A 25,831-nucleotide genomic window follows, 5' to 3' on the forward strand; every position below is an offset into this window, starting at 1 on the left:
GCTTACATGCACGTCCAGTCATAGTATCTTCCCTTGAACTTCATTATGACATAGATTCTATTGCTCACATGTTTGTTGCTGACCTTCTCCTTATTATCACCCTGCCCTCCTGCTACATTCCTTTTTGCTGAAATAATGAAGATAATAATCAATAGAAACTGAGGGAACTCAGAGACCGGTGCCAGTGCAGGTCCTTAGTATGCTAAGCGCCGGTCCCCTGGGCCCACTGTTGTTTCTCTATATTTTGTCTCTGTGTCTGATTTCTTTTCTGTCTCTCATCCCACCCGACAAGAAATACCCACAGGTGTGCAAGGGCAGGCCACCCCTTCAGTATGAGATTACAGGCATGAATAACCCCACCTGGCCACCTAACTCACTCTTGAGAGGCCAGAAGTGATGCTGGAACTTTCTTCCTCTGTGGGTTAAAAAGGGAAAATTAGGGGGAACACAAGGCATGAGAGATGCAGCGATGGATATGTCTATATGGAGCTTCTGTCTGCATCCAGTAGAAAATGCATCTCTAGGCACCAGGTTTAAGAGCGAAAACCTGGAGTCTTGTCTGTTAGCATTCTCCTTCCCCACAAACCAGAGAGGGAATACATTTGCTTCAGCACACCCGGATGTAGGAAATGTCACATTCCTATTTCTGTAACTTCAGTTAAATCTGCTCTGAGTCCCTGGATGCCTGGCAGGTGGAGAATTCAATCTTGTCGTTACCAGCATTCCTTTCCATTCTCCATGGGCTTATGTAAGAATTCTGGGCTTACACACTGTTGGAAAGCCAGGTAGGAACTACATCCCCCGAACTCTCCATTCTTCCAGCTGCTCATGATCCATCAACCTTCTTTGGGCCACCTGCTATAGCAAGACCCTCCTCACAGCATCATTCCACTGACCCACAGGCTCAGCCCCAGGGACCGTCACTAGAACAGGTCTCCACTATGCATAGGAACTCACAAAAACCTTCTCTTCATCTTGGCTTCCTCTGATATCCAGCCACTCCCCCACTTCTCATCTTAAACACAGATGGCAGCTCCTTCCCATCGTTCCAAAACTGGGGGATTGTCCAGCCAAATTCTCTGCAGACACCAAAGCTTCACCCGTCCTCTTCAGGGAGGTGATGCAAGGGCATCTGAGATCTTTGGAAGCCCAATTCTGGCCTCTCTTTGGGGTGGGCTGAGAGTGGGAACTAGACTCTCTTTTCCAAATGCCATGTTTATCTTGTTCATCATTATATTACCTCCAATGCCTGGCACATAGTAGGCACTACAGACTGACACATAGTAAGTGCTATTAGTGTCTGTATAATGGGACTCTTGAGGTTGAAGCTATTAGCAGAAACCTGCCAAGCAAAAGGATGGAAAACAAACCACCAAAAAAAAAAAAAAAAAAAAAAAAAAAAACAATCGTGGCTTTGAGCTCTAAACACACAAGGCACCAGCCCAAGTTTGGGCAATATTAATACAACAGCTATTTTGCCTCCAAACAAACTGGCACTGGAAACCTCCCTCTGCCTCTTAAAGAGAACCAGTTTCCCTTTCTCTAAGTGGGCAGCATTTCCCCCCGGTGGCAGTACCCAGCCCACTGCCACCAGCAAAGGACTGCAACCAGGAGCCAAGAGCTTGATAGTTTAAAGAATAGATCTTATAGGGAAAAACAAAGTAACATCCACATAAATCTGGAACTACCACCACTTTCCAGAGGCCGAATCCCATTTGCAAATTCTCTTGCATGTCAAGCACCTAGCAGTCAGCTCAACTACACACTTTTGGGATTCGTTGCAGAGAAGAGTGAAGGTTATCTGCAAAATAAAGGAACCAGGGCTCAGAATTCCCAGAGCAATCCATGACAGAGGAGGTGAGTAGAAAAGGGAAGGGTGAAGTCAAAGGAGAGAAGTCAATGAGTTGGCCAACACCAAGCAAGGATCATGGGACCCTCTCCACGGCCCCACATCTCAAATGAAGTCAACAAAACCCATCAATGCTTGGTGAAAGTGTTGTATGCTCCTGGAAATGAAAGCAGGCGCCACATTTCAGGTCAGTAGGGTCGGAGGTAGAGGCAGCAGTCATGGACTTGTGGGTCCTGGAGGATGGGATGATTCTGAGACATTGAATCCCTACACTGATCTCAGTAGAAATCTCAGGTAGAGCTTCAACATTCGTGGACAAAGGACTCTGTGGGCCTGACAGCAACAGCCTTGGTGCATGTCCAAGCTCCATCAATCCCAACCGGGGCTTTGAACAAGTTACTTATTTTTTTAACTAACGTTATTTTAATTGACAAATCATAATTGTACCCATATATGTGATGTTTTGATATGTGTATACAATGTGGGATGATTAGATCAAACTAATGAACACGTCCATCCCCTAATTTACTGACAATTTTCATGATGCGACATTTGAAATGTACCCACTTAGTTATTTTGAAAGATACATTATTATTGACTATAGTCACACTGCTGTGCTATAGATTTCAAAACATATAATCCAGCAACCCAACTTCTGGATATAGACCAAAAAAAAAATCAAAATCAATATGTCGAAGGGATCCCTACATTCCTATGTTCACTGCAGCTCTATTCACAATACCCAAGATATAGACTCAACCTAAGTGTCCATCAGTGGATGAAAGGATAAAGCAAATGTACTATATACACACAACGGGATACTATTAACCCTTAAAAAAGAAAGAAATCCTGTCATTTTCAACAACATAGATGAACTTGAAAGACATTGTGTTAAGTGAAATAAGCCAGGCACAGAAAGACAAATACTGCATGATTTTATTATATGTGGAATCTAAAGAAGTTGAACTCACAGAAATAGAGAGTAGGACAGTGGTTATCAGGGCTGGGGTGAAGGAAAGGGAGGGGATGGGAGACACTGGTCAAAGGGTACAAAGTTTCCAATAGGAAGAATAAGTTTTGAACAAGCTAAACTCCTCTGAAAGCTCAGTTCCTCATCTGTAGAGCACGGACACATCATTAACCTTCTAAGGATGTTGCTGTGAGAGTAAGAGATGATGTTCAGCACAATACCTAACGCGCAGTCAGGTCTCCTTAAGCTTCAACCTGCATCGCCATGACCTCTACATCTCAGGACAGAAAGGCTCACAGCCAGTGTCTCAGTTCCCAGTGAAAAGTGGATCCCAGACCAGGCTGAACAGCAGGATCCCTAGGGGATACCCCACCCTACTGAGTCAGAATCACCAGAGGTAGAACCTGGGTATGTATGTATGTATATGTATGTGTGTGTGTGTGTGTGTGTGTGTGTGTGTGTGTGTGTGTGTGTGTGTGTGTGTGTGTGTGTGTATGTATCTATGTATAAGAAACAGGGTCCTGCTCTGCAGTCCAGGCTGGAGTGCAGTGTCACAATCATAGTTCACTGCAGCCTCAAATTACTCCTGGCCTCAATCTATCCTCCCGTCTCAGCCTTCAGAGTAGCTGAGACTACAGGTGCATGCCACCAAGCCCGGATACTTTTTTTTTTCTTCCTTTTGGAGAGTCTCACTCTGTTGTCCAGGGTGGAGTGCAATGGTGCAATCTTGGCTAACTGCAAACTCTGTCTCCCGGGTTGAAGTGATTCTCATGCCTCAGCCTCCTGAGTAGCTAGGATTACAGGCAGGCACCACCACACCAGGCTAATTTTGCTCTTTCATTGTTGTTTCTTGTTTGTTTTTTACAAATAGGACTTCTTATTTGCTACTGTTTTAAGTCTGAACTTTAAACAGATTCTTGGACTGGTGGTTCATGTCCATCAGCTCATTCATCTTTAGCATGTGTCTCATCCCTAGTGGGTTTTCCAGAACTACTACCTTCACCATGAAGCTCCATGCCTTTCAAATCCAGGGTTCTCCAGCATTTTTACTTTTCTAATGAAGATATCATGGAGAGGATAAATTGGCAAACCTTTTCTATATCTTTTCCAATGTTGTCTGGAATCAATTTATTGACCACTTCTTTCAAGTCATTTGTCTGCACCTCTCAGGTCATGATTTCCATCATCTTCTTCTGGATTTGGCAGACTGTTGGTGCTGAGCATAAGAGGTCTTCAGTAACTGATTGTTGTGTTTTTTAGTAAAACCAACACAAAACAGATGAAAGAAGTAACCATCGGTAGTCTTGACATCAACATGAGCTTCAATCATTGTTGAACATTTTTCAACCATGGAACACATTTTGTCACAGGTAAGACCCATGCCATAGAAGTTAGTCAGGCAGTTTTTGTCCTGAACATCTTCAGTAATCAGCTTGAATTTTCTAAATGTAACTTCATCATTCTGCAAATCAGCAAGACTCACTTCAAACAGAAGACCCTTGAGACCATCAGATGCAATTTGGGTTCCTTGGGTCCTGGCGACCAAGTCTTTCCAGTAGTTCTTATATTGAACACAGCAGGTGCTTTCACATCATACTGATCTTTCTTAGAGAATGGACCAACTACTTTCTTCTTAACTCCCTTTTTGCCACCTTTCATAAGGCACTTGTTCTTAACAACCGCCATGGTGCTGCTCGGAGCACCAAAAGGCTAAATTTTATATTTTTTGGTAGAGATGGGATTTCAGGATGTTGGCCAAGCTGCTCTTGAACTCCTGATGTCAGGTGATCTGCCCGCCTCTGCCTCCCAAAGTGCTGGGATTACAGGTGTGAGCCACTGCACCCAGCTGTTATTTATTTTTCTTTTTTTGTACAGACAGGGTCTTGCCATGTTGCCAAGGCTGGCCTGGAACTCCTGGCCTCAAGCAATCCTCCCACCACAGCCTCCCAAAGCACTGGGATTTCAGGTGTGAGCCACCATGCCCAGCCTGGAATCTATTTTTAAAGCCAATCAAGTGTTGAATAAAATTGCAACTTGGGCTGTTTTTTCTTTGCATTTTTTACATTTCAATGGTTTTCAATATATTCAGAGATATACACAAACATTACCAGTCAATTTTAGAACATTTCGTGACCTCAAAAAGAAACCTCATACCCTTTAGCTAACACCCCCATTCTCCCATGCCCCTACCAGCCCTAAGCAACCACTAATCTACTTCCTGTTTCTATAGATTTCCATCTGAATGAAATCATGTAGAATGTGACCTTTCATCTGTTTTGAAGGTTCATCCATGCTGTAGCGTATGTACTTTCCTCCTTTTTGTGATCAAATAATATTCCACCATGTGGGTAGACAACAATAGGTGTATCTCTTCGTCTGGTGATGGGCATTTGGATTAATTCTCTCTTTGGGTTATTAGGAGTGATGCTACTGTAATTATTCATGTACAAAATTTTGTGTGGACCTGTGCTTTCATTTTTGAATATGAAAATATGGCACATCTCCAAGGAAGACATACAAGTGGCCAATAAGCACACGAAAAGATGCTCAATGAAATTCATCATCAGGGAAACAGAAATCAAAACCACAATTAGATACCACTTCATACCCATAAGCATGGCTAGAATCGAAGATAGAGAAAATTGGCCTGGTACGGTGGCTCATGCCTGTAATCCCAGCACTTTGGGAGACCGAGGCAGGTGGATCACCTGAGGCCAGGAGTTTGAGACCAGCCTGGCCAACATGGTGAAACCCTCTCTGTACTAAAAACATACAAAAATTAGCCAGCCATGGTGGCAGGTTCCTATAATCCCAGCTACTCGGGAGGCTGAGGCAGGAGAGTAACTTGAATCTGGAGGCAGAGGTTGCAGTGAGCTGAGATTGTGCCACTGCACTCCAGCCTGGGCAACAGAGCAAGACTTTGTCTAAAAAAAAAAAAAAAAAAAAAAAAAAAAATAACAAGTTTTGGTGAGGATGCAGAGAAATTAGAACCTTCATACACAGCTGGTAGGAATTAAAATGGTGCAGCCGCTGTCGCTGTGAGAAACAGTTTAACAACTTCCCAAACAATTCTACATAGAGTTACCAAATGACCAGCAATTGTACTCCTAGATATAGGCCCAACTTGGGCTCTTTCAATCTATGGAAAATGAACTGTGGGTACTTGGCAAGAACAAAGAGGGAGAGAGGCAGAAATGCTGCCATGAGGGCACATTGATTGGTCTCTAGTACGCATGGCTTCTACTGCAAATGGTCTCTAAATGACTTCATCAGTTGCTCAGAAAAAAAATCACCCTCTGCTCCAGTCGTGGAGGAAGAAGTATGGATTGGACCTGGTGAGCCACGGTAAGACTGACTGCTAAACTTTATGAGTGATGAGGGGATTTGCACGTATAATCTTGACTGTACGTCAAATCTTGATTTTTTATTCTATCCACTGTCTTTGAAAACCTAACTCTTGACTAAGAACTGACTTTCCTGTACTTGTTGTTGATTCTAAGTAAATTTCCAATTCCACACAGTCCAAAGATGATGTGCTGAGAAATCTCTCAAAGGAAAAATGCTAAGAATACAGGCAGAGTTATGCGACAAATTTTTCAGAATTAACACAAATTGCACTTGTGGGTATGAAGCACAAAACATTTTCATGGGTAAAGAAAAAAATGTTCTTCATTCTAGTAGACATTGCAGGATGAGGCCGATCAAGGTGCCTGCCCAGCCAGACCTTGGGCTCTTACCTAATTTGTGTTAGAGTCAACTCTGAGGGAGTCTGTATTTCAGTCATCTTTTTTTTTTGACATGGAATCTTGCTCTGTCTCCCAGGCTGGAATGTAGCGGTGTAATCTCAGCTCACTGAAACATCTGCCTCCTGGGTTCAAGCGATTCTCCTGCCTCAGCTTCCCAAGTAGATGGGACTACATGTGCATACCACCATGCCTTGCTAATTTTTGTATTTTTAGTGGAGACGTTTCATCATGTTGGCCAGGCTGTGCTCAAATTCCTGCCCTCAATTGATCCGCCTGCCTTGGCCTCCCAAAGTGCTGGGATTACAGGCATGAGCCACCATGCCCGATCTCAGTCATCTTTTTATCCTCCACACCTGGCAAGTTCTAGACACACTGTGGTTCCATACAAGTTTGTTGAATCAACAGGAGACAGAAAGTGGGAACTCTGGAAGTAGAGAAGATTCCAGAAATTGTGCATATTTCCCAGAGACTGTGGCCCAATTCCTCAGTCCTGCCAGAGTTTCTCTATCTCAACTCAAACCTTATGTGTGGGCCCAGGTGCAGTGGCTCACACCTGTAATCCCAATACTTTAGGAGGCTGAGGTGCGCAGATCACTTGAGGCCAGGAGTTTGAGACCAGCCTGGCCAACATGGTGAAACCCCGTCTCTACTAAAAATACAAAAATTAGCCAGGCATGGTGTTGTGCACCTGTAGTCCCAGCTACTCAGGTGGCTGAGGCAGAAGCATTGCTTGAACCCAGGAGGCGGAGGTTGCAGTGAGTCACGATTATGCCACTGTACTGTAGCCTAGGCAATAAAGCAAGACTGTCACAAAAGAAAAAAAAAAACCCTTAAGTGTGGGCCTTGTTACAGAATTAATGTTTATATGGACAATATGTACATGGGTGTATGTTAAGAGCATGAGTCACCCACAAGATTTTAGCAAAGTCCATTTGGAAAGCTCAATGCTTTGGGCTTCCACTTGCTTTGCTGCCTCTGTCCTCAGAAGGAGGCTTCATCCTTCCATGTAACCAGGAAATCCTTTATGCAGAGATGTACACAACACACTCCTCTCCTTGACTATGACACCTTGAAAGGGTCCTCTTGGTGGCCCCTGGTGTTCATTTCAGAGTAGTTCAAATTAAGGTGATCAGCTTTCATGCCAAACACTCTACAAATTACTCCTATTATGACCAATTTTTCTAAATGCTTTATTGAATTATTACTTAAAGAAATGTGCACATAGAAGAGGTCAACACAGTACTTTTCTTACAAACTGAACATACTGGCCAGACGCAGTGGCCCATGCCTGTCATCCCAGCACTTTGGGAGGCCGAGGTGAGCAGATTGCTTGAGCCCAGGAGCTTGAGACCAGCCTGGGCAACATAGTGAGACACTCCTCTCTACAAAAAATAAATAAATAAAAAATTAGGCACAGTGGTGGCACATGCCTGTAGTCCCAGCTACTAGGGAGGGCTGAGGTGGGAGGACTGCTGGAGCCCAGGAGGCAGAGGCTGCAGTGAGCCATGACGGTGCCACTGTGCTCCAGCCTAGGTGACAGAGCAAGATCCTGCCTCAAAATCAACAACAAAAGAAACTGAACATCTCCATATTACTGACACCCAATTCAAGAAACAAAATATTACAGCCCCTTCCAGGATATTCCTGGGGTCTCTTCCATCTCTACTAACCCCTGACTACAAACAGCCTCCACCTATTTCACCTGACATTGTACTTTACTAAAGCAGCAGTTCTCAGATGGGGCTATTTTGCCCCCTGGGGACATTAGGGAATATCTGGAGACACTGGGGGTTGTGTCTACTTGGGGGGAGTTGTGTTACTGCATCCAGTGAGTCCAGGGATCCAGGGATGCCGCTCAACATCCTAAAATGCACAGGGAACCCCCACACATAGAATAGAGAAATTGCTGAGCCAAAATGTCAGCAGTGTCACAGCTGACACCCTGACATACACACTATCACACAGTATCTGCTCTTTCGTGCTCAGGATCTTTTTCATTCTAATCATCTCATAGGAAACAGAAATGTCATTTAGAGGTAGGTAGAGTCCAAAACAAAGAAGATCCAGAGGTTTTTTTTTTTTTTTTTTAATCACCCTGGTGCCTTTAGAGCTAGGATTTAGTTTCCATTCTTTCTGTCTCATTTTCAAGTGATTTTTTCTTCAAATGGCATCTACTGGGCTCAAGAACCGGAGATCCCCACAAAGCTGAGATTCACATGGGAATTTTGTACACACCCACACAGGTATACTCTGCCATTTACATGCAGACATCCACCCACAGATACACACATCCGGAGACCAAGACAGAATGCAAACTCCACCATAAAAGCACGGTTCCCCAAACAGGAGAAACACACCATTCACTCCAGGGAGGTACCTATTTGTTTAATTCAGCCTCTGATAGTCAGTCTGTTGCCAAGCCCAGCTCTGAAAGTCTTTCCCTCTAGGAAAGAGAGATGGATTTTTTCTTTACTCAAGAATATAGATCTAAAAAAACCAAACACTTCTGCATCTCAAAGCAGGCTCTACCTCCTGAGCTACACGTATTGATCAGCATTTTATTGTCAATTTTCTTTTATTTGAATTGGAGAAAAATATAACTTAATTATGTTCTTACTGACAGTTTGGAATCAGTTACACTAAATCCAATTCTCTGGGTTCTCATGATTAAGGTGTTTAATTTGGGGGACAACAAAGCAAAAGCATTGGTCGTGTTTTAATATAATTAGTACAGGATATATCTAAGGGGTTGCAGTATCACTGTAGCAAGAAGCTCATTCTGCAGTAAAAGGGGGGGGTTCTGCCACTAGGATTGAGTTAGGGTGGTTCATGGCTGCACCGTTTCATCAATGTCTCTTCAAGAGTCCATGGAATGTGGAATGGGAAAGACTGAAATAGTCCAAGTCTTGGCTAAGCTTCTATTAAGGGGTGTTAGGAGCTGATAAAATAACCTGGTCTTTATAGACATCCCACACTGTAGTTCTCTAAGCTACAGATTCTCAGATTTTTCTATTTTATACATGAGTAAAAATATTTTTTTAATTTGAGAACCAACATAAGGTTGCTATCTTTTATTTCTTTTGGGTAAGAAGGAACTTTTTTAAACTACCAGTTTCACACACACACAGACACACACACACACACACACACACAAATTCCACCATGATTGGTCAGAATAGGTGAGGATTTGCTGCAATAACAAACAACTCCTAAGTCTTGGTAACTTCAAACATCAGAAGTTGTTTTTCTCACTCATGCTTCATCTGCAGGGAGGTGTGGGGTGCTCTGTTTCCCATCAAACTTGCCCTAAGACTAAGGTTAATGGGGGTTGCAATACCTCGAGTATCACCAAGCAGGGAACAGAGGGAGAAGAATGTTAGAGAGTCTTGTACTAAGAATTAAATGCTCCAGGCTAGAAGTCTAACATTGCACCTCTGCCCCCAGCCTCTTGGCCAGTACTAGCCACATCCCCTCCACCACCACAGGGCAATACATGAAGACAGGAGAATTGGATACATTATAAATTTCTACCCCATGGCATTTCATAAAAGAGAAAAAAATGCCAATACAAAAATGTTTTAATAGAAAAGAATATATACATTTTTAGAATAAAGAACAATCCTCCAAAAAGGACAGCTGGTGGTCTTTCAACAATGGGCACATTTCTGTGACATTTTCTCTGTTTTTCCATTTTATCCTTGACCTATGAACATTTTATACAGATGGTCCAAAGAACACCATTTGGGGACCACTGCTCTAATCAGGTGATGAAAACGGCCCCAAGAACAGAGCACAGTCTCTTTAGCAAAGACCCAGCAGGGCCAGGGTGACCATGTTCTCACCATCAATGTGCAGACATCCACCTGCAGCATCCTCACATCCCAACATCAAACAGTGGCTCTTTATAGCTTGATTCTAATGCCCTTTGATCTTCATAATCATTGTAAAGCTCTCTGGCCCCAAGATCTAACATCGCCACTCTAGCTACATCCTGCAACTGTTCACCTCTCCTGCCTCCTCATCCCTCTAAACTTCTCTTCACAACCTCATGTTTCCTTCTTGCTTTACCTTCCTGCTCAGCCTGGACCTTACAGTCACCTTCTTCTTGTAATGTGCTCCTAAACTCTTTCTTCCCTTCCTTCAACCACACCCACCTGGAAAATCTCCATACCCCATTGATGACTTGCCTCTCAACTGCCCAAGGGCTGCTGAATGATACTAGAAAGAATCACAACATGGATCTGGTAGTTCCACTAAATAATCTCACCATCCAACTCTAGGGTAGACTTCATTTCTGTTCAGCAATATTTTTAAGCATCACAAATAAATTCCAAACCATATTTGCTATAACAATTGACTTTAAACCTCTTCCATATCTCAAAGCCCCCCAAACCCATCCCTAGGGGTTTCAGAGCCCAGAGTTGAGTTCTCTCAACTCACTTCCAGCTCATCCCTAGATCACTGTATCTTGATCCTCTTCCTCTGCCTTTCCAATGTTATAAGGAGAAGCATCCTTTTCCTTTCCCAAGCTACCTTCTCCACTTGTGCCTCATTTGAGACCTGCCTTTATCACCCGTTCCCTTGGAACTCACATGACTCACCACCTTCACTTGTCATTTCACTCATAAATATTTTGCACCGTGTATGTGCCAAGTGTTTAACATATAATCATGCTTAAGTCTCCACATGCTAACAAGAAAAACCTTGATTATCCGTGTTATGCCCTCAAGTCATTACCCTCCCCGCTCCTTTCCTGTGTTCCCAAACTTTGTTGATCTTCATCAATCCCTCTGATGCAGATGGCTCCGAAGGTTGCATCCTATTAGGTTGGTGCAAAAGTAATTGCGGATTTTGCCATTAAAAGTAATGGCAAAAACAGCAATTCTTTTTGTAGCAGCCTAGTATCTTTTCTCCTTCTACCAAACTTTGTCCCTGAGACATCTCATCACCTATAACTACCTCCTCCATGCAGTTGATGCCCAGATCTGTATTATTCTACTGAAAGTCCACTCCCCAATTTTCTTGCCTAGAATAACAGAAGCCCAATTAGAATTCATGCTACCAGTTTCCCACCACCACCACCACCACCACCACCGTCGCCCTGCCATTGTTAGCAAAACCATCTCTTGAGTGGAGCTCAAAGATTTGTAATCTCCCACTCCCCAGAAAGATAACTTCAGACTCAGCCTAGAAGTAAAGATCCTCCAGATATGGCCTCAACTACCCTCCAACCCATGTCCCCAGTGCATCCCGTTGATGCCCCCTTCAGTGGAGTTAAAATGGAGTGAGTGTTTTTCTTTTCACATACTCCTGGTGTTCTTCCACAAATAGAATTTTCACCTCTTGAATATTTTCAAGGATTTTCCATGCTACACACAGAGAAATCCAAACTCCCCATCAGGACCCCAGTCTTCCCAAACCCTCTTTGCACTTTTCTGCCTCCATGCTTTTCCTTGGGTCATCCTCTTCTCTAATATAACCTTGTGTATTATTCTAGGTTCTCCAGAAAAAGATCAGAGAGATAGAGGTAGAGCTATACACATAGAGAGAGACAGACTGATTAGTTGTAAGGGATGGCTCACATGGTTATGGAGGCTAAGGAGTCCTGGAGTCTGCAGCCAGCAAGCTGGAGACCCAGGACAGCCAATGATTAGTTCCAACTCGAGTCCACATCTAAAGTCAGGAGAAGATTGATGTCCCAGCTCAAATATAATCATGTAAAAAGAGCAAATTCTCTGTGACTCTACCTTTTTGTTTTGTTCAGGCCTTCAATGGATTGGATGAGGCTCACCCACATTGGGGAGGACAATCTGCTTTATTTAGTCTACCAATTAAGGGTTACCCTCATCCAGAATACCTCAGAGACACACCCAGAATAATGTGTAGCCAAATATCTGGGCACCCCACAACCCAGTCAAATTGATACATAACACTAACCATCATGTCTTGCTTCTACTCTCTCGCCATTTCTGCATGGCCAAATCCTTCCCTTATTTCAAGGCTTAGTTCAAATGTTACCTCTTAACTAAGCCTTCCGTGCTAACCCCAAATATTAATAGAATTGGTGTCCCCCTTCTCTGATGTCTCAAAATATATTGTGTTTCTCTTTTACTGTATTTATTACAAACTCCCTTATAAATCAAGACAGTGATTCCCAGACAAATTATCAAAAGAGTATAAAAGAAGTCTTCTTTGAGTGTGAAATATCTCATGGAATATAGCACATGGCCTCTTCACGGAGAAACTACTGGGAGAGAAGAAGACAAGCTGAAAGAGGCCAGGGAAAGGGGGTTAGTACAAAGCACAATGAGGCTGGGCTCATACAGTGGCTCACACCTGTAATCCCAGCACTTTGGGAGCCCAAGGCCGGTGGATCACGAGGTCAGGAGATCGAGACCATCCTGGCTAACACGGTGAAACCCCGTCTCTACTAAAAATACAAAAAAGTTAGCCAGGCATGGAGGCGGGCGCCTGTAGTCCCAGCTACTCGGGAGACTGAGGAAGGAGAATGGTGTGAACCCGGGAGGCAGAGCTTGCAGTGAGCCGAGATTGCACCACTGCACTCAAGCCTGGGTGACAGAGCAAGACTCCATCTCAAAAAAAAAAAAAAAAAAAAAAAAAGAAAGCACAATGAAATGTCAGTGGATGGGTGCCTATAATTTCTAAGGGAAATAGAGTATAATCCAAGAATTTTATAGCCAGCTAAATTATTGCCCAATCAAAATAGGCAAAAGACACATGCTGAAGAACTTAAAGAATACAGTATTTCTGAGCTCTTTAAAAAAAAAAAGTCTTCATAATAAAATTTAGTCAGCCAAGAAATTAAAAAATAAGCAACTTGTGAATTGAATGACCATGACAAAAGGCTAGTGATAGGACTATGATTGCAGAACAGAAAGAGAAGGTGGTCAACCTTAACAACATAAAACAACCTAGAAATAACTAGTTTCCAGAAGTAAAGGGAGGGACTGTAGGAAGTAGAAGTGCTAATGCCCTTTATTAAGTCAATTAATCAGGTCTAAAATTGAAACGTGATTTTAAATATATAACTTCTTGTTTATTTTCCTCCCTAACTACCTGAGGATCAACCACCATCATGAATGACACAGTGACTACCTGGACCAGGAAGTTCATGACCAATCGACCGTTCCAGAGGAAACAAATGGTCACCAATGTTCTTCACCCCGGAAAGACAACAAAATGTACAAGACCACAATGGATGTCATCTTCATATTAATAGTTGGACTCAGAACCCATTTTGGTGGTGGTTAAACAATCGTCACCCACATTGGAGTGCAGTGGTAAGATCTCACCTCACCAAATCTCTGCCTACCAGGCTTAAGCAATTCTCCTGCCTCAACCTCCCCCGTAGCTGGGATTACAGGCATGCACCACTACTGCCTGGCTAAGTTTTATGTTTTTAGTAGAGATGGGGTTTCACCTTGTTGGCCAGGCTGGTCTTGAACTCCTGACCTCAAATGATCCACCCACCTTGGCCTCCCAAAGTGCTAAGATTACAGGCATGGGTCACCGCGCCCAGCCTTTTCTGTATTAAATTTTTTAAAACACAACATTTAAAATAATCAAGTCATTCTTTTTGAATCTACTTTGTATTATAGGTATCCAAATACTCACCTATTCTCTCTCACATGATGACAAACTCATTGAAATGTAATTTCATTTTGTGGCTCCAGCCCCAGAGATTCTGACTCTGATTCTAAAGGGCCTGCATGCAGAGCGAGCAAGCCGCCTGGATGATTCTCTTACAGGTGTTTTAAGGGCAGCAGTGTGAGACACCCTGATGCAAAAGAACGAACCCTCAAGGAAGTTGGCTGTACATGTATTTTCCTTCCTAGCACAGGAAACGACAGAAAGATTATCCAATCAGTACCACTCATAGCACCTGATTATATGTGTATGAGGAATTCAGAAATGGTTTGATCAAGGTTGAAGACCTAAAAAGTAGCTTTTCTCTCGGACACCAAGTCCCCATCTCATGTGTGGTTGAGTTAGTAGAAACTGAGGATGATGCTTCTTCCTCCAACATTGGTATCCTATGGTTTTTGTTGTTCAGTAAATGAAGTACCTCCATCTCCCAACATCCCCAAGCTCAATTCCACTTTCCTCACATACACTTTTTGTTTTGTTTTGTTTTTGTGACAGAGTCTCGCTCTGTCACCCAGGCTGGAATACTGTGCAATGGTGCAACCTCAGCTCACTGCAACTTCCACCTCCCAGGTTCAAGTGATTCTCCTGCCTCGGCCTCCTGAGTAGCTGGCATTACAGGCAAGCACCATCATGCCTGGCTAATTTTTGTATTTTTAGTAGAGATGAGGTTTCGTCATGTCGTCCAGGCTTGTCTCAAACTCTCGGCCTCAAGTGATCCACCTACCTCAGCCCCCCAAGTGCTAAGATTACAGTTGTGAGCCACCATGCCCAGCCCCCTCACTTACACTTTTACAGAAGATCTGATCATACCCACTCTGCAGAAGACAGAATGGCCCCCACGTGGTGTTAAACGGGAGTGAAAATTTGAGTTCAATCAACTGAGGGTGACACAGAAACATTTCCCCAAAATGCTTTTGGCAGCTCTGCTGATCCATAACCTGGCTCCATTTCAGGGCAAGACCTCCACTTAAGCTGCACTGGCTTCCACTAGAGTAAATCACATTAACTCATGGCAAACACAACTGAAGGGCAAAAAGATTCTTTTTAAAATGATTTTTGTCTCTCACTTACCATCACAAGCTGGCCTCCCTACAGCCTGACTCCATTCAGCACCTGTTCCACTGAGCACCCACTGAAAGCTCAGCTCATGAGCTGAGATGACCCAGACATCAAAGAGTTTACAATCCAGGGGAAGAACAGACCTGAATACAAATGATGACAATACAAGACAGAGTCAAAGAGCCCAACTTGAAGTATCAGCAGAATAGCACCAAAGACTAGTTCCCAACCCAGCTCCCAGCGCCAGAGACAGAGCCAGGCTGGCTGCATGAGATCAGCTGGGAGCTTTTGCAAACCTAGGTCCTAGCTAAGCCCCTAATCATCAGACTGGCAGTCACTGGGAGTGAGCTCCAGGAACTGGTTTATTTAATAAGCACCCACACACACATGATTCTGATGTTCCTAAGGGTTGTAGAAACATGGAACTATAGAAAACACTAAAAAAAAAAAAAAAGGCACTAAAAGAAACCTATAAATATTCACTACCATCCCAGGCATCATGAGGACTCTCCACGTGCACTATTTACAATACTTAGAATATCCTGCAAGGGAAGCATTCATTCATGACGATGGACTTTATTGGGATCAGAGCCAGCCCTGGGAATGTTTGAACCTGCACTGAAAGTCACCCCCTCCTCCCCACAGGAGGGGGCTAACATTAAGGAGCAGGGACCAGATGGGAAATGGAGTGTCCTTTTATTATGAGACCACAGTGAGAGACTTTTTTTTTTTTTCCAGAGTCTCGTTCTTGCCACCCAGGATGGCATCCAGTGGTGCAATCTCAGCTCACTGCAACTTCCGCCTCCCGGGTTCAAGTGATTCTCCTGCCTCAACCTCCCGAGTAGCTGGGCCTATAGGCACCCACCACCACACCTGGCTAATTTTTGTATTTTTAATAGAGACAGGGTTTCATCATGTTGGTCAGGATGGTCTTGATCTCTTGACCTCATGATCCACCTACCTTGGCCTCCCAAAGTGCTGGGATTACAGATGTGAGCCACCACGCCTAGCCTCAGACTTTCAAGTAAAGCCACAATGTACCACAGAGCTTAGACATCAGGGCTAACATAGAATCTCTGTCATTACATCTTGAGATCTTATTTTCTTTGGTCAAAGAAAAAAATAATCACAAATGACATTGTGAGGACAAGACATCTGAATGTAAACTTGATCTTAGAGGATATTAAGGAATTACTGGTAATTTGATTAGGTATGACAATGATCATATAAAAAATGCCCTCATGTTTTTGGAGGGAAAGTAAATTACGTAGGGGTGAATATCAGGATGCAATTACATAACTACTGTAAACTATTTTGTAAATACTTCAGAAAAACAGATGGAGTAAATATTGCAAATGTTAATAGTTTTTAAATCTATGTGATGGGTATATGATAGCTCATTAAACTGCTGTCTCTGCTTTTATGTTTATTGAAAAGTTTTTGTAATAATAATAATAATAATAAAAACTTGGCCAGGCACAGCAGCTCATGCCTGTAATCTCAGCACTTTGGGAGGCCAAGGTGGATGGAGGACTACTTGAGCCCAGCAGTATGAGACCAGCCTAGGCAACATGGTGAAACCTCATCTCTACAAAAAATAGGCAAATTAGTCAGGCATGGTGGTGTGCATCTGCAGTCCCAGCTACTCAGGAGGCTGAGGTGGGAGGATCACCTGAGCCCAGAAGGTCAAGGCTGCAGTGAGCCAAGATCACGCCACTGCACTTCAACCTGGGCGACAGACCCTGTCTCAAACAAGCAAACAAGCAAACAAAAACCCTCTTGATCCCATTTCCCAAAAAAATGATTTTTTTGAGATCTTACCATCTCCTGGCTTGGTGCAGAGTACAGGAAATCAAGACAAAGTACAGCACACAAGGAATACGGAGGGAGGTAAGCGTGGGGGAGGCTGACACCGTGGACTCTCCCAGCTTAGTCGACACATGCGCCTTGCTTCATGGAAGAAAGGAGTGGAAGATGAAGCATGCCTTCGGCACACAGTGACCTTCCTCACTAGTAAATGTGACTCCAGAAGTGTCCAAGATCTGAGTGCCAGAGCCAGGCTGGCTGCATGAGAATCACCTGTGAGCTTTTGCAAACATAGGCCCCTACTGGGTCCAAATGTATTCATCTCCTGGAGAGGAGGAGAGAGGCAGAACAAGGAAAAGGATGGGAAGAAACCAGCCTTGTGCACAGGAGGATGCTGGGATTCCTCCTGCAAGTTTAGCGCAATGCAGCCTATTTTACAAGGTCACAGAAGCTCAGAGATGTAAACCTGCCCAGGTTCTCATAGCTTGTAACTGGCAAAACAAAACCCATCCAAGTCTCTGTCTCTAGAGATATTTCCACTTGCTTCAACTCTGGAGCTGTCTTAGTTGTAAAGACAGATTCCACTCCTCACTCACTTTTGTTTGCAGCTATTGCCTAAGGTCCCTTGTGAATATTTAGGTCAGGGCTTTTTTTTTTTTTTTTTTTTGAGTTTTTTGTTTGTTTGTTTGTTTGTTTGTTTTTAAAAAAGCAATCTTGTAGAAAGAACCCAAAGTGGCTCCCCATTTTAAGACCCTGCAAACAGGGAGACCAGAGTCTGGAGTCCCGGTCTGATTTCCACACTTTCCTTAGATTTCCCTGTGTGTAAAATCCAACAACAATCTTTGCCAAATTGCCTCCCCCAGGGGAGAGATGGAGGAAGTGTTAACTGCTTTTTTCTTTCTTTTTTCAGACAGAGCCTCACTCTGTTGCCCAGGCTGGAGTGCAGTGGTGCAATTTTGGCTCACTGCAACCTCTGCATCCTGAGCTCAAATAATTCTTGTGCCTCAGCCTCCTGAGTAGCTGGGACTACAGGCAGATGCCACCACACCTGGCTAATTTTTGTATTTTTAGTAGAGATGGGGTTTCACATATTGGCCAGGCTGGTATCGAACTCCTGGCCTCAAATGATCCACCCCTATCAGCCTCTCAAAGTGCTAGAACTACTAAAGGCTTGAGCCGCCATGCCCAGCCACTTTGCTGTTTTTTTAAATGGACAGCTTCGAGGTCCAGTATGATTTCACAGATTAGGAAACATCACAGGCAAAGAAGAACACTTTGCATTCAAATAGCACAATGTTTTCATTTTCAAGGAGCTCTCACCCGCCATCTAATCTTGTCTTCCTAGCAGTCCTGGGAGAGAAGCAGATGTGGTTTCCAATCCCACTTTCCAAAAGAGGAGACTGAGGCAGAGGCTTTGCAGATACACAGAGGACATGTGAGGACAGGTGAAGGTCATGATCATTGTCAGCGCCCTCCCCCAACTGGACATTCCCCACCTAGTGGACTTCCAAACAAAGGAGACAGAAGAACTGATCAATCAACTCTGCCATGGGTGCCAGGACCCAATTTTTCCCTGGCTAACTCGGTCACATCCTGTCTGGGATCTCCAACTACTACCCATCCCACAAGTCTCAGCTAAAACAGGAATTCAATGGGAAACATTTTTCTGAGGCTCCAGGATTGGGCTAGGCCCTCTCCATGGCTCTCTGACCTTCCCCTACTGCAGAACTTAGCACCTGTATGTCACTATTTGTTCAAACATGTGTCTTTCGTATGCTCTCCACGTTATCTGCAGCATCTGCCAAGAATAATAATGAATGGTAAAACCTAATCTCTATTAAGTGCCAATGATGCACTTTTAATGTGACATCTTATTTAATCCTCACTATATCTGCAAAAGTAGAAGCTATTAATAGCCAATTTTCAGATAAGAAAGTCAAAGCACAGTTTCTGTAACTTACCCAAGCAGCTAGCTAGGATGCAGCTCAGTTTGAGCCCAGGGAATCATATTCCAGAGATCATGTTCTCAATTACTAGAGCAGGTAACTCCCCAGAATCTAGCAGGTGGTTAAGGAGTCTTTGTGTAATAAATGAACAGAAGGACAACAGATGGATGGATACATAGGTGGATGGGTGGATAATGGGTGGGCGGGCAGGTGGACGAATGAATGGATGGTTGAGTCAGTGAAGGGATGGCTGAGTGGGTGGAGAAATGGATGAGTGGGTGAGGGGTTGGAGGGATAAATGGATGGACGGGTGGGTGGATAGATGGTTAGATGAGTGAATGGGTGGATAGACGCATGGGTGAGCGGATGGATGGATGAGTTGGTGGGTGGGCAGGTGGATGATAGCTGGGTGCATAAGAGAGTGGGTTGGATGGACAGATGGGTGGGTGGGTAGATAGATGGGTGGGTGGTGGGATGTATGCATGTCTGGATGGATGGATGGATGGATGGAAGGAAGGGTGGATGGATGGATGGACAGATGAACAGATGGACTTGGGCATTTATTCGGGGTCCTCCAAAGAATTGAGTGATTTCCCTAGGGTGTCTCATCACCTGCAGGTAGGTGGGCAAGGGGGCTTGCCTCTGTAATACTCATGATTATGGGTAGTGCTCAGCCTTAGTCACCACTCTCAGAACACTTTATTGACTAGGAAAGTCAAAACTGGCATTGATAACTAATGCAAATTGCAGCTATAACTAACAGAAGATGTTGAGCTGATGACAGCTGGGCAACCAAAAATCAATAACTGGGCTGTGTCATATTACCGCCATGCTGGGCAGGTAGAACCAGGGGTTCCTTAATCCCTCCATCACATTAAGGATGCTTATCAAGACTTCCTCAACCATGGGGACAGGGATATTATCAAATACTTGCAGTTCACCCCAAAAGGCTCACCCTCTTCGTTCCACCTGCACATGACCTTCAGCTCAAAGACATTTCCAGTCCTCCAGGTCAGCCCTTCTTCCAGCCTTTGAATTAACCCTGATGACTGCCTGCCCATTAAGTGTCTTCACCTTTCATCACACAGCCTTTTCCAAGGCTTTCCTTCAATCCAGCCCTCACTAAACGCTGGAACTGTTGTTGACAAAATCCAGAACAAGCTGGGTGGGGGGTGCAGTTGGGAAGCAGGCTGTAGTAATGGGGAGAAATTCTAAGCAATCTCGAACACAGAAAATAAACTGAACAGGTAAGAGAGAGGCAGTCAAGAGAAGAAGTGTGAATTTTGCATAACTAAAGCTGAAGAAGATCAGGGGGCATGGCAGACCACGAGATAAATATGATATAGACTCCTTTTCAAAAAAGTATAAACATCCACCCTTTCCTACTGACAACTGTGCTTCAAATATTGCTAAGGTCTTTACTAAAGGTGAGTCAGAAAAACTGGGTATTTTATGCAATACAGTAAGAAGGCCCATAGGCAAGTATGTTCCTGACACCACCTTCTAGGATAAGCCCTGAGATTCTGGTTACACCTGTCCTAAAGTTGTCGCTCACTCCTGCTGTTGGAGAGCTACCATGAGAGAAGAACCATAGTGAAGTGGTTAAGAGTGTGCACCCAGCGACCAGCCAGATGGCTACAAACCATTACTGTTTAATACCGAGCAAGTTACATGTTTCCGAGCCTCAACTTTCTCATCTGTAGAACGGATATGTTGTCATTCATTAATCAAATTCTAGGTGAGCATATACTAAACACCAGAGACACAAATGAGAATCAGAACAGGCATGTCCCTGGCCCTTATGGTGACCACAGTCTTGAAGGGGAAGGATGACATGCAGAGAAATAGGAAGCCGTAGCTGAGCTAGTGTCTACCACAGAGAGGCAGCTGGTGTCATGAAAGCAGATACCAGGGGGTTGCTGTGACTGAGTCAGTGTGGCCAGACGTCCCTGAGAATGTAGTGACTCCAGTGTCAGATGAGACCGTGACCAGGTGAAGAAGCAGGGAGAGGGAAAATTTTTCAGGCAGAAAGAGCAGGATGTGCAAAGACCCTGTGGCAGGAAAAGAACAAAGGAAGTGCAAGAGCCTGAAAGAGGCCAGAGAGAGCAAGTGAACATGTGGATAATCACAGCAACGACCTCATACAGGACTTGCAAGAAATCGAGACCCTGTCTGTAACAGATTCAGCAATGACTAAATAGAAACTACCTCCTAAAAGCACACGATGAGGCTCCTTGGTGGTATTTCCCACATGAGGCTGCCATGCACTCAGAGGCCAAGTTCAACCTGCCTGTAGACAACCTCCAAGCCAGCTGGACACACATAAACCCTCAGGCTCAGGATACCCAGGACAGAGTCCTGGATGCTTGAAGTCATGATAAGTATCCAGAATGACACAGAATTCCAGCCAGGCATGGTGGCTCATGCCTGTAATCCCAGCACTTTGGGAGGCCGAGGTGGATCACCTGAGGTCAGGAGTTCAAGACCAACCTGGCCAACATGGTGAAACTCCCTCTCTACTAAAAATCCAAAAAAAAAAAAAAAAAATTAGCTGGGTGTGGTTGTGGGTGTCTGTAGTCCCAGCTACTCAGGAGGCTGAGGCAGGAGAATCGCTTGAACCCAGGAGGCAGAGACTGCAGTGAACTGAGATTGCACCATTGCACTCCAGCCTGGGCAACAAAAGTGGAACTCCGTCTCAAAAAAGAAAAAAAAAATGACACCGAATTTGCTAAAGGGGGAGAAAGGGCTTTCTTCCAAAACTGGGCCTGGTTTCTACAGAGAGTCTTTCACATGAAAATTAAGCAGCTCTTTGCAAGCACCTCAGAGGAGAACCCCTCGCCCTGATGAATCAGGCACAGGGGCGGATCCAAGACAACTGGCTGCGTGCATGTGAACAAGCCTATGGTGGAAATGCAGTGCTTTATTGTTTGGGGTGGTTTAATCACCAGGAGGGAGAAGCTTCTAAAGCAGCATTCAGAGGTGGCTGTGGCCTGGGTTTTCTGGAAGGGGGAGGCGGTGAGGATGAGGGCTTCCCTTTCATCTGCAGGCCTCTTGCAGAAGGAGCTGGGGAAATCTTTGCAACCATCTGCACAGTGTTTGCCATCTTGTCTGGCTGGGACGCCAAGCTCCAGATGGGGACAGATGGGATAGCTCTTGCCACCATATTTGGAGAGAGATGTCAGGGAAGTCAGCCCCCGTGGAGAAGACAGGAGCAGGCACGTGCTGGACAGTGCTGCCCAGGCCCCTGGGGCTGAAGTGTCCAACCCCACAGCCTCTAGGTGCCACTAAAGCAGCCCAAGAGGACCTTCTCTGTCCATCTCCATCCTGGCACCTACAGACTCTTGGAGAGAGTCCTTCACATGGGAACTCACAAATGCACACTGATAACCCCCACATGGAACTCTCATACGTAGCAAGTGAAAAGACAGGATGCCAGTTTAACTTGAATTTCAGATAAACAACAAATCATTTTTTAGGGTAAGCAGGTCCCAAATATTGCATGGGATATATTTGCACCAAAAAAAAAAAAAAAAAAAAAAAGGTTAATGAGAAATTCAGGTTTAGTTGGACCTCCTGTATTTTACCTGGCAAGCCTAACCCTGCATAAAAACAACCTCGAGCTTGAAACTCACAGAGAAGACACGGCCGTGTTCACACACGTGCACAAACCCATATGCCTTGCAGAGTCAATGGCTGTGATGAGGGTCCAGACCCTTGCACACTTCTCTGTCCTCTGTCTGGGTCAGAGTAAACAGGGGGTCACCTGGAATCCACGTCTAAGCTGGGCTTGGAGGTGTCCTAATGAAGCAGGATGCTGTCCTGCACTTCCCCAGCTCAGCTAGGACTGTAGCCAGGCCTAGCTTCCAGTCTCGGGCCTAGAACAAACAGCACAGCCCCAGACCTTGGCAAGAAGGTTTCATCTCAAAGGCCACTGGTTCAGGAACTATTAGAAACCCCACTTTTTTCCTCTGTTTCTGCTGCCATTGCCCCAGTCTCTGACCCTGACACTCAATCACTCTATAAACACAGCAGGTACTAGGGGTGGCTCTGGGCTCGGCACTAAAGACATTGACCCTGGTAAAGCCACAGTCTAGCAATGACAGTCAACCACGTATCAGCAACAGCCCTGCCCCACACGTGCTGACTGCGCACAAGGCCGGTGCTGTGAATGTGCTCTCAACAGTGATCTCACTGAACCCTCATGGCAGCTCTAGGATGCAGACAGTAGCATCACATTATCCCCATTTTAATTTTGAGGAAACTGAGTCCTGAAGAAGGCAAATGCAGGCCTCGAGATTTGCAGTAACATTGCCAGGAATGTTTGAGAAAGCAAACTTCTCCAGAGTGAGGCAGTCTGCCAGAGCTCAGAAGCCAGAGTCCCTGTTAGCAGGGGCTGGGGGCACTGTGGGGTGTGGGCAGACATGTGGGTAGGAGCTGGAACCCCCAGGACACCAGGGTGCAAACTGGTGTGAGTAAAAGAAAGAGGGGCTGTCATGCCATCATCTGCAGAAGATGATGTCTAAAGAGGACAGTACCATGTGAGCCCTTGGGGAGCTGGATGACCGGATGGAATTTTGCACAGGATGCAAATTGAGCACAGATCCCCCTCTGACCTAGACAGCCCACCTCCAGGAACATCTCACAGAAATGCAGGCACAGAGCACCAAATGATGTGTGCAAGGAAATTCATCAGAACACCATCTGTGACTGGGAAAAGGCGGAAACCATCCAAAGACGTATCAGTGCAGGGCTTGTTAAACGAAGCAAGGTGCATCCACACGTCAGAATAACTGCTAGGAGAAGAAGCTGGTACCCAGGTTCCAACATGAGACAATGTCAAAGACATGCTGCCTGAAAAGCAGGCTTTCCAAAGAATAAATATAGCATTATTCCATTTTTACTTTCTTAAAAAGATTACAATAAACACTTATGTGCAAATACATGTGCCTGGGTGCACAGAGGAAAAAGGTGTGGACAGAAACAGAAAACCAAACACGGTGTGTTCTCACTCATAAGTGGGAGTTGAACAATGAGACTACATGGACACAGGGAGGGGAACATCACACACCGGGGCCTGTCAGGGGTGGGGGACAAGGGGAGGGAGAGCGTTAGGTCAAATACCTAATGCACGCGGTGCTTAAAACCTAGATGATGGGTTGATAGGTGCAGCAAACCACCATGGCACATGTCTATCTATGTAACAAGCCTGCACATTCTGCACTTGTATCTCAGAATATAGAATAAAAAATAAAAAGAAATCAAAGACAAAGGTGTGGAGAGGTATACCCCAACCCTTCCCAGTGTTACCTCTGAGACGCAAAATCAAGAAAAGCAAATCAAGAGGTAGTTTTGCTTTTTGTTTTCTATATAATTTTTTTTTTTTTTTTTTTTTTTTTTTGGAGACATAGTCTTGCTCTATTGACCAGGCTGGAGTCCAGGGACACAATCTCGACTCACTGCAACCTCCTCCTCACTGCAACCTCCTCCTCACCACAACCTCCTCCTCACCGCAACCTCCTCCTCACCGCAACCTCCTCCTCACTGCGACCTCCTCCTCACCGCCACCTCCTCCTCACTGCCACCTCCTCCTCACCGCCACCTCCTCCTCACCGCCACCTCCTCCTCACCGCCACCTCCTCCTCACCGCCACCTCCTCCTCACCGCCACCTCCTCCTCACCGCCACCTCCTCCTCACCGCGACCTCCTCCTCACCGCCACCTCCTCCTCACTGCAACCTCCTCCTCACCGCAACCTCCACCTCACCACAACCTCCTCCTCACCGCAACCTCCTCCTCACCACAACCTCCTCCTCACCACAACCTCCTCCTCACCGCAACCTCCTCCTCACCGCAACCTCCTCCTCACCACAACCTCCTCCTCACCGCAACCTCCTCCTCACCACAACCTCCTCCTCACCACAACCTCCTCCTCACCACAACCTCCTCCTCACCACAACCTCCTCCTCACTGCAACCTCCTCCTCACCGCAACCTCCTCCTCACCACAACCTCCTCCTCACTGCAACCTCCTCCTCACTGCAACCTCCTCCTCACCGCAACCTCCTCCTCACTGCAACCTCCTCCTCACTGCAACCTCCTCCTCACTGCAACCTGCTGCTTCTGGGTTCAAGTGATTCTCTTGCCTCAGCCTCCCAAATAACCAGGATTACAGGCGTGCACCACCAAGCCCGGCTAAATTTTGTATTTTTTGTAGAGACAGGGTTTCACTATTTTGGCCACCTGGTCTCAAACTCCTGGCCTGCCCGCCTTAGCCTCCAAAAGTCCTGGGATTACAGGTGTGAGCCACCACGCCTGGCCTGCATTGCTTGAATTCTCAGACCACATGGACCCTCTCATCTGGCCCAATTGCAAGAGTCCAAGGCAGGAAAGGCAGAAGGCAGGGGCTTACCCCTCCATCAGGCCATCATAGAACAGAGTCAAAAAAGAAAAACATGAATGGATCAGTGAAGAGGGCCGTGCACATGCCCTCCCAGGAACCTACACCTTGCAACTTAAGTCGACAGCTTTTCAAGCCACAGAGTCTTCCTCCTCAGAGACTAGCAAGGACACAAGCCCTGGCCAGGCCCTTCCAGGAAGATGTTCTGAGGGATAAGGTGGGGGGCACCGTCAGGGGTGGCAGGAGAAAAGGGGGACACGAAGCCAAGGAAACCAGGGCACCCCATGCTTCCTGAAGGCAACCAGAACAGGGCGCCACACAGAGCCCCTGTGTACCTGTTTCTACAACAGTCTGAACACAAGGAAAAGGAAAACAAGGAAAATACACAAAGC

General features: G+C 45.2%; 1 pseudogene; it reads right to left on the reverse strand.

The window, feature by feature from the left end:
* Positions 1 to 326: 326 nt before the first annotated feature.
* Positions 327 to 24,548, reverse strand: LOC129524380 (small ribosomal subunit protein eS1-like; annotated as a pseudogene).
* Between the last annotated feature and the right edge of the window lie 1,283 nt (positions 24,549 to 25,831).

The sequence above is a fragment of the Gorilla gorilla genome, chromosome 7, assembly GCF_029281585.2.
Source record: "Gorilla gorilla gorilla isolate KB3781 chromosome 7, NHGRI_mGorGor1-v2.1_pri, whole genome shotgun sequence".
Taxonomy (NCBI): domain Eukaryota; kingdom Metazoa; phylum Chordata; class Mammalia; order Primates; family Hominidae; genus Gorilla; species Gorilla gorilla.